Source organism: Bos taurus, chromosome 21 (genome assembly GCF_002263795.3).
Source record: "Bos taurus isolate L1 Dominette 01449 registration number 42190680 breed Hereford chromosome 21, ARS-UCD2.0, whole genome shotgun sequence".
Lineage (NCBI taxonomy): Eukaryota > Metazoa > Chordata > Mammalia > Artiodactyla > Bovidae > Bos > Bos taurus.
In genome coordinates, this window is record NC_037348.1 from 54,520,602 (window position 1) to 54,539,639 (window position 19,038).

A 19,038-nucleotide genomic window follows, 5' to 3' on the forward strand; every position below is an offset into this window, starting at 1 on the left:
TTAATGTAAAGAAGCAGAGGAAAATACTAAAATGGGAAAGACTAGAGATCTCTTCAAGAAAATTAGAGATACCAGGGGAACATTTCATGCAAAGATGGGCACAATAAAGGACAGAAATGTTATGGACCTAACAGAAGCAGAAGATAATAAAAAGAGGTGGCAAGAATACACAGAAAACTATATAAAAAAGATCTTCATGACTCAGATAATCGTGATGATGTGATCACTCACCTAGAGCCAGACATTCTGGAATGCAAAGTTAGGTGGGCCTTAGGAAGCATCACTGTGAGCAAAGCTAGTGGAGGTGATGGAATTCCAGTTGAGCTATTTCAAATCCTAAAAGATGATGCTATGAAAGTGCTGCACTCAATATGTCAGCAAATTTGGAAAACTCAGCAGTGGCCGCAGGACTGGAAATGATCAGTTTTCATTCCAATCCCAAAGAAAGGCAATGCCAAAGAATACTCAAACTACCACACAATTGCACTCTTCTCACTTGCTAGCAAACCCACTCCAGTGTTCTTGCCTGGAGAATCCCAGGGACAGAGGAGCCTAGTGGGCTGCCGTCTATGGGGTCGCACAGAGTCGGACATGACTGAAGCAACTTAGCAGCAGCAGCACATGGTTAGTAAAGTAATGCTCAAAATTCTCCAAGCTAGGCTTCAACAGAACATGAACCGTGAACTTTCAGATGTTCAAGCCGGGTTTAGATAAGGCAGAGGAACCAGAGATCAAATTGCCAACATCCATTGGATCATCGAAAAAGCAAGAGAGTTCCAGAAAAGCATCTACTTCTGCTTTATTGACTATGCTAAAGACTTTGACTGTGTGAATCACAACAAACTGTGGGAAATTCTGAAAGAGATGGGGATACTGGACTACCTGACCTGCCTCCTGAGAAATCTGTATGCAAAGTAATGTCTTTGTAACAAGAAATTTGTTTTAACATTTGGAGTGAATTTTTTAAACACATGTTTTGGTGAGATTTCAAAAATGAATATAAGGTAATAATGATATATACCATTTCAAATTGGAAACAACTAAAAAGATTTATAGATTTAAAAAAAAATAATCATCAAGTGTCTACCCAGAAGAAAAATCGTCAGTCAATAAGCTAATATCAGCTTTTCTACGAATGGGGCTTAAAATTTTATATGGATTCTAATATACACTTTGCTATATAACACACAACAATATCTCATTTGAAACTTGATACTCAAAATCAGTTCAAACAGAATTTGAATATTCAAACAAGACCAAAAAAATCAAATATGCTATAAAAATATTTTTTCTTAAAACTAGTTATTGTACCAGGGCAGCCAAAAATATTTTGTTCTAGAATTCATTTCATGCTGGCCTGGAGAAAATATTGTTGAGAAGCTGTGGTAGTCATGGGAACTGCTCACAAATATTCTGACTTTCTCTCATTCCAGGAATGTGCCTTTTGATTGTGCTTTTCTGCCTATGTGAAATTAGAGGTTGCCATACGACTTGCTTTAGCCAATAAAACATGAAAAGTGACATGTGTTAATTGTATTGGGGAGTTTTAAGAGCTAGTGAATGATTTGCCATTACCTTTCTTTATCCTCTGCCATGGCACTGCTCCTGATAATAACAGCTGCTCAACCTGGGTCCCAGACAAAGCAGGGCAAAGCCCCTAGTGCTGCCCCATTCTGCATACATACTATGAGTAAGAAATAAACCTTTGTGCTTTTAAGCCACTGAAACTATGGGTTGCTTTTGCTGAATGAGCATGAACCAGCCTTTCTTAATTAATAAAAAGTCTCTACAGAGTTTCTACACTTCTGTAGAACATTTGACCTAACCTGCAGTGCTTAACCTCTAGTGTTTAAGGGCTTCCCAGGTGGCACTCGCGGTAAAGAACCTGCCTTCCAATGCAGGAAACATAAGAGATGCAGGTTTGATCCCTGGGTTGGGAAGATCCCCTGGAGGAGAATGTGGCAACCCACTCCACTATTCTTGCCTGGAGAATCCCACAGAGCATGGTGGGCCACAGTCCATAGGGTCACAAAGAGTCAGACACAACTGAAGTGACTTAGCACACATAATGCTTAAATTCCAAATTAGAAGATCCAGATTCCGTATTCAGAAACATTTTCTCAGTGACACAAAATCTCAGGATGTGGTGCCAAGTAAAGCGGTAGAATTGTCTTTTCAGGCAGTGTTTGAGAAGAGAATGGTGTCTAATCTGGTTTAGGTTACAAGCTGCCTAATAATAAGGCATTATATTATATAACCACTCAAATTTCCTCCAGACTTATGGTTTTACACTCTTTAGTATAATACAATGGCTAGAAAGAAATAGGTCACAGAGAAAAGCAGAATGGTTCATATTCTAGGCTAATCAGCAAATTCCATAGAATATGTTGGTTATTTTAATATTCACAGTGACTCTTTAAAACTATTAAAACAAAACTGGTGAAGTATAACAGCCCTTTTTATAAATTAAAAATTAAGGCCCCAGCAGTGCCTGTAATGTGTATAGTGTAAAACAGTCACTTTTTCTTTCATTTAAAAACAAGTTTATCATTAATGAAATTCCAATCACTAGACTAGACCCCACAGATAGAAAGATAAATAGGAAATGGTTCCTATTCTCCAGGGCCTTATAGAGGCCCAGTAATCACCTAAAACTCTGATTACAGGACAATGTGTTAAATGCTATAGTTGAGGGAATATAAATATATTCACTTATAAATATACAAATATGTATTTAATACGTGTAAATAGTAAAGTAATGCTCAAAATTCTCCAAGCCAGGTTTCAGCAATACATGAACCATGAACTTCCAGATGTTCAAGCTGGTTTTAGAAAAGGCAGAGGAACCAGAGATCAAGTTGCCAACATCCGCTGGATCATGGAAAAAGCAAGAGAGTTCCAGAAAAACATCTATTTCTGCTTTATTGACTATGCCAAAGCCTTTGACTCTGTGGATCACAAGAAACTGTGGAAAATTCTGAAAGAGATGGGAATACCAGACCACCTGACCTGCCTCTTGAGAAACCTATATGCAGGTCAGGAAGCAACAGTTAGAACTGGACATGGAACAACAGACTGGTTCCAAATAGGAAAAGGAGTACGTCAAGGCTGTATATTGTCACTCTGCTTATTTAACTTTTATACAGAGTACATCATGAGAAACGCTGGGCTGGAAGAAGCACAAGCTGGAATCAAGATTGCCGGGAGAAATATCAATAACCTCAGATATGCAGATGACACCACCCTTATGGCAGAAAGTGAAGAGGAACTAAAAAGCCTCTTGATGAAAGTGAAAGTGGAGAGTGAAAAAGTTGGTTTAAAGCTCAACATTCAGAAAACGAAGATCATGGCATCCGGTTCCATCACTCTATGGGAAATAGATGAGGAAACAGTGGAAACAGTGACAGACTTTATTTTTGGGGTCTCCAAAATCACTGCAGATGGTGATTGCAGCCATGAAATTAAAAGACACTTACTCCTTGGAAGGAAAGTTATGACCAACCTAAATAGCATATTCAAAAGCAGAGACATTACTTTGCCAACAAAGGTCCGTCTAGTCAAGGCTATGGTTTTTCCAGTGGTAATGTATGGATGTGAGAGTTGGACTGTGAAGAAAGCTGAGCACCGAAGAATTGATGCTTTTGAACTGTGGTGCTGGAGAAGACTTGTGAGAGTCCCTTGGACTGCAGGGATGGAGATCCAACCAGTCCATTCTAAAGGAGATCAGCCCTGGGATTTCTTTGGAAGGAATGATGCTAAAGCTGAAACTCCAATACTTTGGCCACCTCATGCGAAGAGTTGACTCATTGGAAAAGACTCATGCTGGGAGGGATTGGGGGCAAGAGGAAAAGGGGATGACAGAGGATGAGATGGCTGGATGGCATAATCGACTTGATGCACATGAGTTTGGGTGAACTCCGGGAGTTGTTGGTGGACAGGGAGGCCTGGCATGCTGCAATTCATGGGGTCTCAAAGAGTCAGACACGACTGAGTGAACTGAACTGAACTGAAATATATTTAATATATTTAATTATATTATCATTTTGTATATATTATATTATCATTTTAATTATAAAATATTTTACTTCTATTAAAAATATATACATATATTTAATATATAAATATATATATTCACTTACATAAATATATTCAATTAAATATAGCTTTAAGTGATCACAGAGGGGTAAGAAAATAAGGAACAAGATATGTCAAAGAAGGCTTCCAAAGAGAAAAAAATCCATGTCATTAACTGGTGATGAAATGTTATGTATGTATGTATACCTATACATAGTGAGAAAAAGAGATACATATATACATATTTAAATTCAGATTTTAGCTACTGTAAATGCATGATGTATGCCTTTAAAATGGATGTGAAAAGGAACGGAACATTTTGGAACAGAAACAGTAAGGCATAGCAAGTTTAGGTTTATCAATTTTCAAAAGACACCTTACACATGATGACCTCTGTCTTTGATAATTCAAAAGAATTGCATGATCCTAAAAGGTCTTGGGTTGTTACCTAAGGTTAGTAACCTTTAACCTCTGAACCTCAATTTCTGATCTATAAATTAGAGATAACACCTACACTGAAGGACTGTTCTGAGGATTAGGAATAACAAAGCATCTGGCATGTAGCTTGCAAATAATTTGCCTTCAGTTAATATCGGTTACTGTTATAGTTGTTGGATGTGTTATTGTTAGAAATAGGAAGACAAACTGAAACTGCACTGACCTTGAAACATGCTGTGGAAGTCATGCTTTTGAACTAAGCCTTGTCAGGACTTTGTTACTTATTATCTTTCTATTTTCATGTTTTTGTAAAAGTATGCTATAACTCACACACACAAATTTAGCATCTGGGTTCTTTGATTATTTGAATTTAGAATCAACAGGAGTTTATAGGTTTTAAGGAAATGAAAGGAGTAGAAGCAGAAACATGATAAAGTGGAAAATGGATGAGGAAATGAAGGATTCAAAGACATCTGGCAACTTCAGTCATCGAATCAAAATATTCATGGAGCAATGGTTACTGCTGGAGGCTTCTCCCAGGCATAAAATATCACAAGCATCTTTAACATTCCTTCTCCACTCTACAAGTAAGGCAAACTATTCCATAGCTAATAAGTGCCTGGGGTGGTTATTATTTTACCTCTTGGTTACATAAATTACTCAAAAATAGCACCCATGTTTTCTAAATATCTGTGCAATACTTTAAACAGTAGATACAAAATAAAATAATAAGAAATGAGAGCAGATATAATCTCATCTAACAAGCTTTTTATATGCACTCCATTTTGTAAAATAAGATGAGAACACAGTCAAGAGATTAGAATAATTTCTCTTTATCACTGAAGCTGATTAGGAAGTGAAGATTTAGCAATTAGATGGGTAATGTTATACATAAAATAACATCTGTGCTTAGAAACTCAAATCTGTATTGTTAAGATATGTTGAGAGAAAATTCTCTGTGGGTCTCTCATGTTTCTTCAAGTCTTGCAAGCAGAAGCACTGACAGGTTTTGTTCCAGACTGTCTCTTCAAGGAAGTTTGTATAGCAAACAACCTTGAAAAATGGGTAAAGTATCTTCCTGTGAAACGGGAGGGAAGAGGGCAGGGCACAACCTTTAAAAGACTGACAGAGCCAGAAGACATAGACATACACTGATTAGAACCAAATAGGTCCAAGATGGGGAAGAAGTCGACTTTTACTAGACCTTGAGCCTCAATATGGAGAAGGCAATGGCACCCCACTCCAGTACTTTTGCCTGGTGAATCCCATGGATGGAGGAGCCTGGTGGGCTGCAGTCCATGGGGTCGCTAGGAGGCAGACACGACTGAGCGACTTCACTTTCACTTTTCACTTTCATGCATTGGAGAAGGAAATGGCAACCCACTCTAGTGTTCTTGCCTGGAGAATCCCAGGGATTGGGGAGCCTGGTGGGCTGCCGTCTCTGGAGTCGCACAGAGTCAGACACAACTGAAGCAACTTAGCAGCAGCAGCAGCACAGCCTCAATATATGCTCATTATAATACATCAACAAGCTAAATGACACACCCACAGACACCATGACAGTTCCAAGGTTGACCACAAATGTCAAAAAGTGGGCAGTCGCCCAATTCCTGGAAATCCTCACCTCTTCCTCAAAATAGCTGGCATACTCCTCCTACTCATTAGTCTATGAAATTACCCACCCCTATAAAAAACTCTGTGGTGTTGGAGAAAACTCTTGAGAGTCCCTTGGACTGCAAGGAGATCCAACCAGTCCATCCTAAAGGAGATCAGTCCTGGATGTTCATTGGGAGGACTCATGCTGAAGCTGAAACTCCAATACTATGGCCACCTCATGCGAAGAGTTGACTCATTGAAAAAGACTCTGATGCTGGGAGGAATTGGGGGCAGGAGGAGAAGGGGACGACAGAGGATGAGATGGTTGGATGGCATCACCGACTCGATGGACATGAGTTTGAGTGAACTCCGGGAGTTGGTGATGGACAGGGAGGCCTGGCATGCTGCAGTTCATGGGGTCGCAAAGAGTCGGACACAACTGAGAGACTGAACTGAACTGAACTGAACTTTCTTCCTGTTGGGTCTGCAATCAGTATGGAATGGTAAGGCATGAGCACTCCCCCTTCTGACCTCCTGAGTGCTTTTTAAATGAGGCTTCTATTTATTAATTTTCACAGACATAAACCAAGACTGAGACAGATAACCAGGTTGAAGATACTAGCTGCTTCCCTGATAGCTCAGTTGGTAAAGAATCCGCCTGCAATGCAGGAGACCTCGGTTCGATTCCTGGGTCAGGATGATCCACTGGAGAAGGGATAGGCTACCCACTCCAGATTCTTGGGCTTCCCTTGTGGCTCAGCTGATAAAGAATCTGCCTGCAATGTGGGAGACCTTGGTTTGATCCCGGGTTGGGAAGATCCCCTGGAGAAGGGAAAGGCTACCCACTCCAGACATGACTGAAGATACCAACTACATTTCAAGGAGTGCAAAGAACCAATCCTTTAACAAAACCATACAGAGTTTTGGGTGGTGGAAGGAGGGCGGTGGGCAGGGAATGTTTTTGTATTTAGCTCTAGTTGCTAACTTTTTCTCACTTTCAGGCTGGTTATAAACTTATAATTAGAGCAAAGCTAACCAAAATCTAACATATTAAACAAGGGAGCTTTGCAAGCAATTTTTTCAAGTATTTTCTGGGACTAGCTCAGCACACATTTATTTCTCATAGTTATTTTATTTTGAAATGACTTGCAAGAATTCATTCAGTGTCATCCCTGCAGGGAACACAAACTGCAACTAGCATCAAGAGGAATTGTAATGTTAATTCCCTAAATACCACACTGTTAATTAATCTCAGTGAATAATAGGATTTCTGATGCAAATTGTTCTGATGTCATCCATTGCCTAAAGGTGTTTCTAATGATCTATGTGAAATGTCAGAAGCTATGCTTTAGTCACCATGTGATAGAGAATTTGGACAAACAAGCAAGGAAATCTGGTTGATCTGAAGTTGGGGGTAGCTGCTGCTACTGCTAAGTCACTTCAGTCGTGTCCGACTCTGTGCGACCCCACAGACGGCAGCCCATCAGGCTCCCCCGTTCCTGGGATTCTCCAGGCAAGAACACTGGAGTGGGTTGCCATTTCCTTCTCCAATGCATGAAAGTGAAAAGTAAAAGGGAAGTTGCTCAGTCGTGTCCGACTCTTCGCGATCCCATGGACTGCAGCCCACCAGGCTCCCCCATCCATGGGATTTTCCAGGCAACAGTACTGGAGTGGGGTGCCATTGCCTTCTCCGGTTGGGGGTAGCTATCCTGGGGAAATAAAATTCTTTCAAGTTCTCTAACAGGTTTCTGTTGGGGGTAGCTAGATCAACAGAAACCTGTTAGAGAACTTGAAAGAATTTTATTTTCCCAGGAGAGTTTTCTCTTCCTCAGGAGCAACTTCAATGAAATCAGGACAGACATGAAATTTCATTAGGAAGTAACTATAATGGACAATGAGTAATGTAAAACAACTCTGGTCATTTCTCTTCCAGGCACACTTCCAGGGAGGTTTGTTTTGCTGATTTTTAAGCAGGTAGTTGCTGAAGAATTCATCTTGGCATTGATGTTGCCATTTGAACATTCTGAAGAAAAGGATTCACACTATGTAGAATCAAATTTAGCAATCCAAACATTGCTACTGTTGCTTCTCATTTTTTTCCACGTTGTGCATCATTGAACTATGTATGAACAATAGACTGAGATATGCTACAGTGGATAAAATGCTTATATCCGCCTCATCTGATTGACTGCTGCCAGCAAAGAATTTCAGGTTTTTTGGCATTCTTCTTCGACTTCTTCAATTCTAAGCATTGATTTACCCCAAGAAAGTACAGACTAGGCATTTCTTTATCTACGGAAAACCTTTCTATCTTTGGGGCTGCACAACTGTGAGAAAGACTGTTCATTGCCTTTTACTATCCATTATCCCTTTCTTTCTTTTAGTATTAAGTGGACATTTTGTGGCCAAGGTATAGACTATACTTCCTAGTTCCCTTGCAGTTAAATAACGGTTCTATATTCCTCAGCACCCCTTTGCAGCCAATAGGATGATCTCAAGTAATGTGAAAGCCACATAAGCCACTTCTTTCTCCCTTTCTGAGCATTGGAACTCAAATGTATTGGTCGTGAACTAACTTAAAACAGGCAACCAAGTAAATGGAGCGGGACCCTGCAAGTGATGGACCTCTGTGTGTCTCCCATGTCTTGTTTGCACCAAAAAAAAAACAAACAAACAAAACAAAAACAAAACTTAGTTTCCTAGGCCTTCCCCAACTTTCCAAAGGTGACTCAAATTGTTAATGATTAGAGATTTGAGAAGATGTAGAAACAAACAAAGAGGAGTCAAGTAAGAAAAGTAATAGTAGCTTGAATACTAGTTGAATGATAGATAAAACAGAGTCAGTACTCCTAATTCCTTCTCAATGTATATAGACATTTTACAGAAACCAGGACCCCACCAGATAGAAACTGTTGACCACATGTATAGATCCCAGACTGATTGTGATCTTGGGTGGCCTTGGCTTGCAATGGCTTGGAGCAGGGCTTGGATTCCCAGACAGAGACTGGACTGAGTCTAAATCATTATGGTCTATTGCCTCCTGTAAAATTTGTAAATACAGGCCTTTCCTGAAACTCTTCTATGAAAGTTTTAAAGTGAAATAATTTAAGTGTTGGTACAAGGAAAAAGATAATTCATAATTATAATTAAAATCAATTGATTTGTTTGTTCTTCAAAGTCAAGATGAGTTTCAATCTTGTCAGCCAAAGAGTATAGTTTACTTTCTCATCTAAGATAGCCATTCTCACTTGTCAGAAGTCAGAATACAAATAGTACTGAGTATATAATTGGATGGTTTATTGCTACCAATATTAATAAATTTTGTTTAAAATGCCTTCTAAAGAGTATTTCTATCATAATTACAACTTAATTTTTTGTTTAAAAATATAAAAAGAACATTTTATGAGCGTTGTAAATTTTGTGTGATGTTGAAGTTATTTATGTATTACATTTGATAGGTGGCATGGATACTGTTCAGAAGTGAGAATGCAATTGCAACTATGAAATAAAATGGGAATTTTCAACGGACTAAAAAAAATGTTTTCAAATTAAATGTCATTGAAATGCAAGTATGTATTTTTCTTAATTGCAGACTTTATGAATGATTTATGACAACCTTGTAAAACATAGGGGGAAATGATGCTTTTCCAAATCATCCCATTGTTATTAATAGATCCTCAATTATTATTGGGTGTCAAAATCCTGAAATTTCAACCCCAAGGAAAAAGATCATCCAGATTGGAATTACCAGATTAGCTATATGCACATCCAACCCCTGTGAGAATAGGATTCACCAGCAGCTTCCAAGGCAATCGCCCTTCATCAGCAGGAGAGAAGAAAAACAAAACAAACAAACAAAAAAAAAAATGAAAACACCCTGATTCAAATCAATTAAGATCCCCTTTCCCTGGTAGCTCAGCTGGTAAAGAATCCGCCTGCAATGCAGGAGATCCCAGTTCAATTCCTGGGTTAGGAAGATCCTCTGGAGAAGGGATAGGCTATAAACTCCAGTATTCTTGGGCTTCCCTAGTGGCTCAGAAGGTAAAGAATCCACCTGCAATGCAGGAGACATGGCTTTGATCCCTGGGTTTGGAAGATTCCCTGGAGAAGGGAATGGTTACCCACTCTAGAATTTTTGCCCAGAGAACTCCATGGACAGAGGAACCTGGCAGGCTACAGTCCATGGGATCGCAAATAGTCGGACATGACTGAGCCACTTTCACTTCCACAGGAAAAAAAAAAAAGCTTCATTTTGGTTTGAGAGGCCCTTGCTTCAAACTGGCAATTCAAAGTCTTCTGTCCTTACTGGTTTTATTCCCCTTAATTTCTTGTTTTTGCCTTTCCCCTGGGAAATCCCATGGACAGAGGAGCTTGATGGGACACAGGCCATGGGGGTCGCAAGAGTCAGATGTGACTTCGGGACTACACCACCACCAGCTGACTGACTCCTCTCTCTGCAGGGGCAGAGGTAGCTGAAGAAGCGCTGTTCATGATGTCCACTAATAGCCTGACATTCCAGGTACACTATGCCCCTAACTGCAGAGACTCAGAGACCAGGTCAGTCCATTTCCCTGATAGTCGCCTCGTTTAGAGCTGATGCACAGTGGCTTCTAGCCTATCTCCTGACAGATGTCAACTCTAGGGAAACAGGGCAACCAAGGAAAGAAAGAAATGAAGGAAAGAAAAGGCCTTCACAGTGAGTGAACTGTGAACTGCTAGTGAACTGCTAGCTAGTGAACTGCTAGCCCTGGTACCAATGTGTGACAGCAGAAAAGAATTAGACTTTCCACCTCAGCAGAGAATCCAGAGATTCTCTGGCTTGCCAAGGACAGCATGCCTTAGAGATGTCATCTTGGACATAGATGTTGGCATTCCAATAACAGGCACTGTCAATTGGGAGCCCTTCCCAAATGGCAAACTGGATTGTAGGCCTCTGAGGGTCTCAAAACGGCTATTAGGAGGGCTTAATATGAGTCAACTCATTGGTAAGAGTTTTAACTACCATAATGTGGTATTTAAGAGTAAATATGTAACCACATTTTGCGACCACAGCCTGGTAAAGTCTGAGACATCATATTATACCTACATGCCCACTCATTTCCTGATTAACCAACCAAAGCATCATTTGACATATCAATGTCATTGTGTAATATCAAAACCTCTTTTTTTCTGACTTCATTCTGGCCGTCATCTTTAAAATCTTCACAATTTAATTAAAATTTCTGTTTTTGAAGATGGCTGAATTCCAGGATTTTAAGGCAAGTGACGGTGAAACCAAAATAAAAGGCATGGTAAGGTCATTTCTGCAAAATTTTCAGCAAATATCAAACTTAATTTAGGATGCAGGGGTGGACGTGAGGAGGAAAGCCACAGTTATTGCCTGGGTATCAGACCAGAAGCCTTCAGATGCCTGGTAAAGAGTGAAGAAAAAAAAAAAAAAATAGCCACGGGCAGTAACTGGCAGAGACAAAAAAGCAGAGGAAACAGGATTTGAGAAGACTCCAGCCAGTCTGATCTAACCCAGGGTACAGTACCTTATAACCAAGATGATTGTTGAGAACACATTTGATCGAGCGCCTCTTGAGGTGGCTTAAAGCCATGGCCCTTCACCTGAGACTTTGTGTCTCCTGACCCTTGTGGCTGAGGGCTGTATATACCCCTGCCCCGTTTAATGAGGATATGATTTACTATAATAATATAATTTAAAGGCTTGTTGAACCTGGCTCACTGACCAAAATATCATCCTCACCAAAGAGATGTAACTAGTTAGTGATTATCAGCCGAGATGCTGGGTCCCCAAGATAAGCAGCCACTGCTGCTCCCGAGATAAAACTTAACACTTACTGACTCTAGAGAACAAGCCAAATCATTGTCATAGTTTTGTGGGCATTAAGCTGTGTCTCTGAAGAGCCAATAGCTTCTGATTCCACTTATTACTGGCAGATGCTCTCTGCAAAAAGCACAACATTCTTTGGCTAAACCCAAATCCATGAGACATACAACCAAATATCAGAAGTAAGAGGGGGGCATCAAACCAAAGACAGAAAAACCAGCTGGTTTTGTTGTTCTAGTTCTGAGAGGAGGACCTCCTCATCCCTACAGGAGTTCACTGGGTTTCAGTGACCAGAGAGAAACATGCCAAAGGAGAGGAGTATATATACAATTATACCTACAGTTGCCTTTGGCAGCAAGTTCATATATATACATACAGGCATACGTGGATAGATAGAAAGATAGATGGGCTTAACTCCTAAATGATATTTATTTATAGCTTTTTTAAGTAATCTAATGACAGAGTCAAAACTGAATGCACAAACTTTCTATTCTTAAAATAAACCAAAACAGATTTGTAGAGGTTGCAAATAAAGTCCAAAATATATATATATATATATATATATATATATATATATATATATCTGGGGTCTATTGTAAAAGAAGAATTGCATCAGAGCAATTAAACAGTCAAGTGCATGCTAAGTCACTTCACTCATGTCCGACTCTGTGAGACCCTACGGACTGAGTATAGCCTACCAGGCTCCTCTGTCTGCAGGATTCTCTAGGCAAGAATACTGGAGTGGGTTGCCATGCCCTCCTCCAGGGGTTCTTCCTGACCCAGGGATTGAACCTGCATCTCTTGTCTCTTCTGCATTGGCAGGCAGGTTCCTTACCAGTAGCAGCACCTGGGAAGGCCAAGCAGTCAAGGAAGACTTTAATTCAAGACTGTTGCAACAGGGGAGAGAGACTATTGCAATAGGGAATGAACACAGCTCACTGAATGCAGGAAGATTTTTAAGTGGGGAAGTGAGCTAAAGGAAAAGTCCTGGAGGACATCAGGTTAGAGATTGGTCAAATGTGATTAGGCATTTGTATTTGCTAATTAATGTTTATTGAAATTAGACTTCTACCCTCTCAAAAAGAATGGGACACAGGGACTCTATTTTTCTTGTGGATCCTATTTCAAATACTGGCTCCCAAGTTGTTGAGAAAAACATTCTAGAGTTGTAGAAGATTTACATCTCAAAAGGCAAAGAAAGAATTTACAATAGCAAGTTTTCTAAAGTAAATGCTCTAAGAAAAGGGAGGTCAGGGTCTATTGTCAAGAAGAAACTTCCCAAAGTTTAGTCTAGCTGAGAGGAATGTTAGGGTACAGCCAACCTGGTCACTATTTTCAGGAAAGTTCTTTTTCAGGAAAGTTACAGCCACCCTGGTCACTATTTTCAGGAAAGTCACTATTTTCAGGAAAGTTCTTTCAGCCTTGGAAAGAACATAATGAAAACTATCTGCATCTGGTTCAATAAAGATTCCCCTTTTCTCTGGTTTAGTCCCATAATTCTATTTTGCAGGTTAATTGCCTCAGTGAATGATTATTCTTAAGGCAGACAGCAATCAGACTAAAATCCTCTTTGCAAATGCAAATGCAACTTAAATCCTCCTTGGGGACTTGCTACAAACCAAAAGCACATTCCATTTGATATTTAAACTGAGAGTTCTCTCCCACCTAGGTAAATCCTTCAAGAAGAGGAGATCCCAAGTTTAATTTCCACAAAAGGCTTTGGGAAAATCTTTTCTGCAGAGTGTTTATACTATATGTAGGAAGCTTTTGACTCAGCTGGCATCTCAACTTAAAACTCGTAATAAATGTTTCACTTCTTTCATGTTTCTATCTGTCACCTATCACTCAGTGGGACTAGAGAGCAGGAATGGAAGATTTCTGACAACTGTTCTAACAAAAACATAATGAAATTCTTCTGATGAATCCCATTTTAACAGGTCATGGCATCAGATTGACAAGTCCAGGAATTCATTTGATTACTGGAGCCTTACAGGGGAAAATGAGGTCTGAGAAAACCAGCTGATAAAAAAGCACAGCAAAGGTCGAACAAATCAGAAAAATGATCAGACTAATGAGCCGCAAAATTATTTATTTGCTTGTAAAAAAGAAACTAGACATAGTTCATCATACATAAACCAATACCTGTCTTAGTTGATGGAACTCAGGCAAAAAGAAATAGGGTGGGGGTGTTCAGGTGTGCAGCCTTTGGAGGGGATTATTGGATTTTTAACAATTTGAAAACCCTTGAGACATACTCTGAGCCAAAATAATTAGGAAACCACTGTTGATTGAATACAATATCTTGTCTGACAGGGCTTCCAGTTTGTTAAGGTGGTTACTATACAAACAGGAAAGGGAAGCATTGAATCTTAGTTCATTTTGTTATTTGGCTTCTATTTGTTCATGCCTATCAGAATGTGCCAAAGCTCACCTTGCTACTTCATCTTTCTCCATCAAAATAATCCACTTTTTCTCCCCTAAAATAAACTAATTTGACAATGGAAATTAAGGACCTGCTTGTTTCTCTGGACTAGCTTTAATTTTGCAGTATTTATTGCACATTTCTTGGCCCAAATGTGGATTAGCAGTGAGGCTCTTGTCCTGTGTTTTATTCACAGACCATAAATGTTTTGCACATAGGATGTAACATTCCATGTCCCATGATCCTTCCTTCAGTTCAGTCCAGTTGCTCAGTCATGTCTGACTCTTTGCAACCCCATGGACTGCAGCATGCCAGGCCTCCCTGTTCATCACCAACTCCCAGAGTCCACCCTAACCCATGTCCACTGTGTCGGTGATGCCATCCAACCATCTCATCCTCTGTTGTCCCCTTCTCCTCCTGCCCTCAATCTTTCCCAGAATCAGGGTCTTTTCAAATGAGTCAGCTCTTCGCATCAGGTAGCCAAAGTATTGGAATTTCAGCTTCAGCATCAGTCCTTCCAATGAATACCCAGGACTGATCTCCTTTAGGATGGACTGGTTGGATCTCCTTGCAGTCCAAGGGACTCTCAAGAGTCTTCTCCAACACCACAGTTCAAAAGCATCAATTCTTTGGCGCTCAGCTTTCTTCACAATCCAACTCTCACATCCATACATGACCACTGGAAAAACCATAGCCTTGACTAGATGGACCTTTGTTGACAAAGTAATGTCTCTGCTTTTCAATATGCTGTCTAGGTTGGTCATAACTTTCCTTCCAAGGAGTAAGCGTCTTTTAATTTCATGGCTGCAGTCACCATCTGCAGTGATTTTGGAGCCCAGAAAAATAGTCACCCACTGTTTCCACTGTTTCCCCATCTATCTGCCATGAAGTGATGGGACTGGATGCCATGATCTTAGTTTTCTAAATGTGGAGTTTTAAGCCAACTTTTTCACTCTCCTCTTTTACTTTGATCAAGAGGCTCTTTAGTTCTTCTTCACTTCCTTCCTTCCTTCCTTAGAACAAAAGAATACGTGTACCTACTCTTTTGTCCACTGATCAAATATGGTACAGATGCAAGATCCAGTTTTATATTATAGCACCCAGTGAAGAGAGTTGCTTCAGTGTGATAATTAGTCTGTATTTCAGTTTAACACCCTTCTTACATCTCTATCTGGCATTGGAAGCCAATGTCTTTTTCTCATATAATTACCAAATGTAATCCTCCAAAAATAGTACAAGATGCATTATAAATGACCAGCACAGTAAGTATTTATACTGTAGAGGCAAGGAGACCTTTGATGTTCATCATTAAAACAAAAACAGACTGGTTTTGAAGGGTTTTTTTTAATATAAGATTTTTTTAATATTTTAATATAAAATTATATAAGATATAATTTAATCATAAGCTCTCAGGAAGATGTAAAATGAGTACATAGAGTCCCTTGTACCCCTAACCTAATTTCCCCCAACAGTGACAACCTATACAACTGTAGTATAATATCAAAACCAGGAAACTGACATTGGTAAAATGTGTTCACTAGACTACTGACTATAGACTACGGAATTTATTCCACTTTTTATAATATTTTACATTCACGTGTTTATATGTATGTATGTGTTTTGCTTCCCTGGTGGCTTAGACAGTAAAGTGTCTGCCTGCAATGCAGGAGCCCTGGGTTTGATTCCTGGGTCGAGAAGATCCCCTGGAGAAGGAAATGGCAACCCACTCCAGTACTCTTGCCTGGAAAATCTGATGGACGGAGGAGCCTGATAGGCTACAGTCCATGGGGTCGCAAAGAGTCAGACACAACTGAATGACTTCCCTTTATGTGTTTTGTAGTTCTATGAAATTTTACCCCAAACATATAGATTTCTAAAACCACCACAATCAAGATACAAATCTGCTCTCTGATCGCATGGCAAGCCTTCAAGATGCCACCGAAGAAAGACAAGAAGCCTAAGAAGTCAACCTGGAAGTTTAATTTGAATCTTACTCATCCAGTAGAAGGTGGAATTTTTGATTCTTGAAATTTTGAACAGTTTCTGTGGGAGAAGGTTAAAGTGAATGGAAGGACTGGAAATCTTGGGAATGTCATTCACATTGAACGTGTCAAGAATAAAATCATAGTTGTTTCTGAGAAACAGTTCTCCACAAGGTATTTAAAGTACCTTACCAAGAAATACCTTAAAAAGAACAATCTTCGTGATTGGCTTCCTATGGTTGCATCTGACAAGGAGACTTATGAGCTTCATTACTTCCAGATCAGTCAAGATGAAGATGAATCTGAGTCTGAGGACCAGATGACGCCATCCTTTATAGGGCTTTGCTTGCTAATAAAACAAATTAAGCATACAAAAGAAAGAAACTTCTTGAAATGGACCTTTAGCTTATCAGTGAACAAAAAACATTACTCTGTATGTTAAACATCCATCTCTTTTATTTAAGTGTATGCTGTTTATATGGTGCTGGCTTTCCTTTAATACTTTTTTATATTTTTATTGGAGTGTAGTTGATTTACAAAGCTGTGTTAGTTTCAGGTGTACAGCAAAGTGAATGAGTTATACATGTATCCTCTTGTCCTTTAGTCATATAGACCATCACAGAGTACTGAGTGGAGTTCCCTGTGCTATACAGCAGCTTTTTAGTTTACGTTTTATGTATGCTAAGTCACTTCAGTTGTGTCCGACTCTTTGCAAACCCATGGATTGTAGCCTGCCAAGCTCCTCTGTCCATGGGATTCTCCAGGCAAGAATACTGGAGTGGCTTGCCATTTCCTAATCTATCTGTTTTATGTATAGTAGTGTGTATACACCAGTATCAATCTCCCAATGTATCCCTCTCCCCTGTATTCCCTGGTAATCGTAAGTTTTCTATATCTGACTTCTGTTTTGTAAAGAAGTATTTGTCCCCCTCCCCTTTAAATACTTTGTATAAGCAATATTCAAATAGCTAGTGGAATTTCTTTCAGGATTTCTGTAATGTACTGATTTTACAGATGTCCTCAAGTTAAAAGTATATAGCAAAAAAAAAAGCACAATTTTAGGTGTAACTATATAATAAAATATTTAGATTCAAAAAAAAAAAAAAAAGATACAAATGTGTTCTACCACTGCCAAAGAACTCCTTCACGCTACCCGTTTATGTTCACATCACACATGTACCCCATCCCTACTATGTCCCTGTTCCCTGCCAACCACTAGGTCTGTTTTATTGTTTAACAAAGGTTATACAAATACAATCATACAGCATATAACCTGTTAAGATCTTTTTCATTAAAAATAATACTCATGAAATCCACCCAGGTTGTTGTAAGTATCAGTAGTTGGTTCCTTCTGCTGCTGAGTAGCATACCATTGTATCTATGTTCCACAGTTGGTTCTATTCAAGCACTGGAGGACAATTGGGTGGTTTCTAGTTTTTGCTGTTACAAAGAAAACTGCTGTGAACACTCATCCACATGTTTTTGTGTGAACATAGGTTTTCATTTCCTTGGGCAAAATGCCCTAAAGAGCATTTTCTGGATCATACAATAAAGGCACACTTACTTTACAAGAAAATTATCATATTGTTTTCCAGAGTGGGTGCACCATTTTACATTTCCAATAGCAATATATGAGAGATCCAGTTTCTCCATGTCATTGGTAGCATTTGGTACTAACGCTATTTTTCATTTAGCTATTATAATGGTGTATAAAGATATCTCATTGTGGTCAAATTAGATTTCTGTACATTCAGTTCAGTCGCTCAGTCGTGTCCGACTCTTTGCGACCCCATGAACCACAGCACGCCAGGCCTCCCTGTCCATCACCAACTCCCGGAGTTCACCCAAACCCATGTCCATCAAGTCAGTGATGCCATCCAGCCATCTCATCCTCTGTTGTCCCCTTCTCCTCCTGCCCCCAATCCCTTCCAGCATCAGGGTCTTTTCCAATGAGTCAGCTCTTCGCATCCAGTGGCCAAAGTATTGGAGTTTCAGCTTCAGCATCAGTCCTTCCTATGAATATTCAGGACTGGTTTCCTTTAGGATGGACTGGTTGGATCTCCTTGATGTCCAAGGGACTGTCAAGAGTCTTCTCCAACACCACACTACAAAAGCATCAATTCTTCGGCGCTCAGCTTTCTTTATAGTCCAACTCTCACATCCATACATTACCACTGGAAAAACCATAGCCTTGACTAGATGGACCTTTGTTGGCAAAGTAATGTCTCTGCTTTTTAATATGCTGTCTAGGTTGGTCATAACTTTCCTTCCAAGGAGTAAGTGTCTTTTAATTTCATGGCTGCAGTCACCATCTGCAGTGATTTACATTATGCCCCCATTAATAAATTATAGCCTTCTACATATTTCCCAGAATTCACCAGTATAGATGCACTTCATATCCATAAGGCTTTAGTTTTCTCTCTCCTACCCAACATTTTCTCCCTTACAGACACATAATTTTACCCAAACATTATCTATAAAACTTTTTAATTTTGTCCTTATCTTTAATCACATGTCCAATATACTGTAAGACTGGTCTGAAGAGTGGATTTGGTTTGCATTTAGGAATGAGGAAGCAAAGTTAAGTGCTTTAAGGCTTCATAAAGCATTCACGATATGGGTCTGATTTTGTAAATGAAGTATTTACAGGCTTAAAGGTAGGAAAGAGCATGCTTGTAGGGGCAGTTTCCTTC

General features: G+C 39.5%; 1 pseudogene; it reads left to right on the forward strand.

Annotated features, from left to right (window-relative positions):
- The first annotated feature begins 16,257 nt into the window (after positions 1-16,257).
- LOC100295869 (large ribosomal subunit protein eL22-like) lies at positions 16,258-16,893 on the forward strand (annotated as a pseudogene).
- The last annotated feature ends 2,145 nt before the right edge of the window (positions 16,894-19,038 follow it).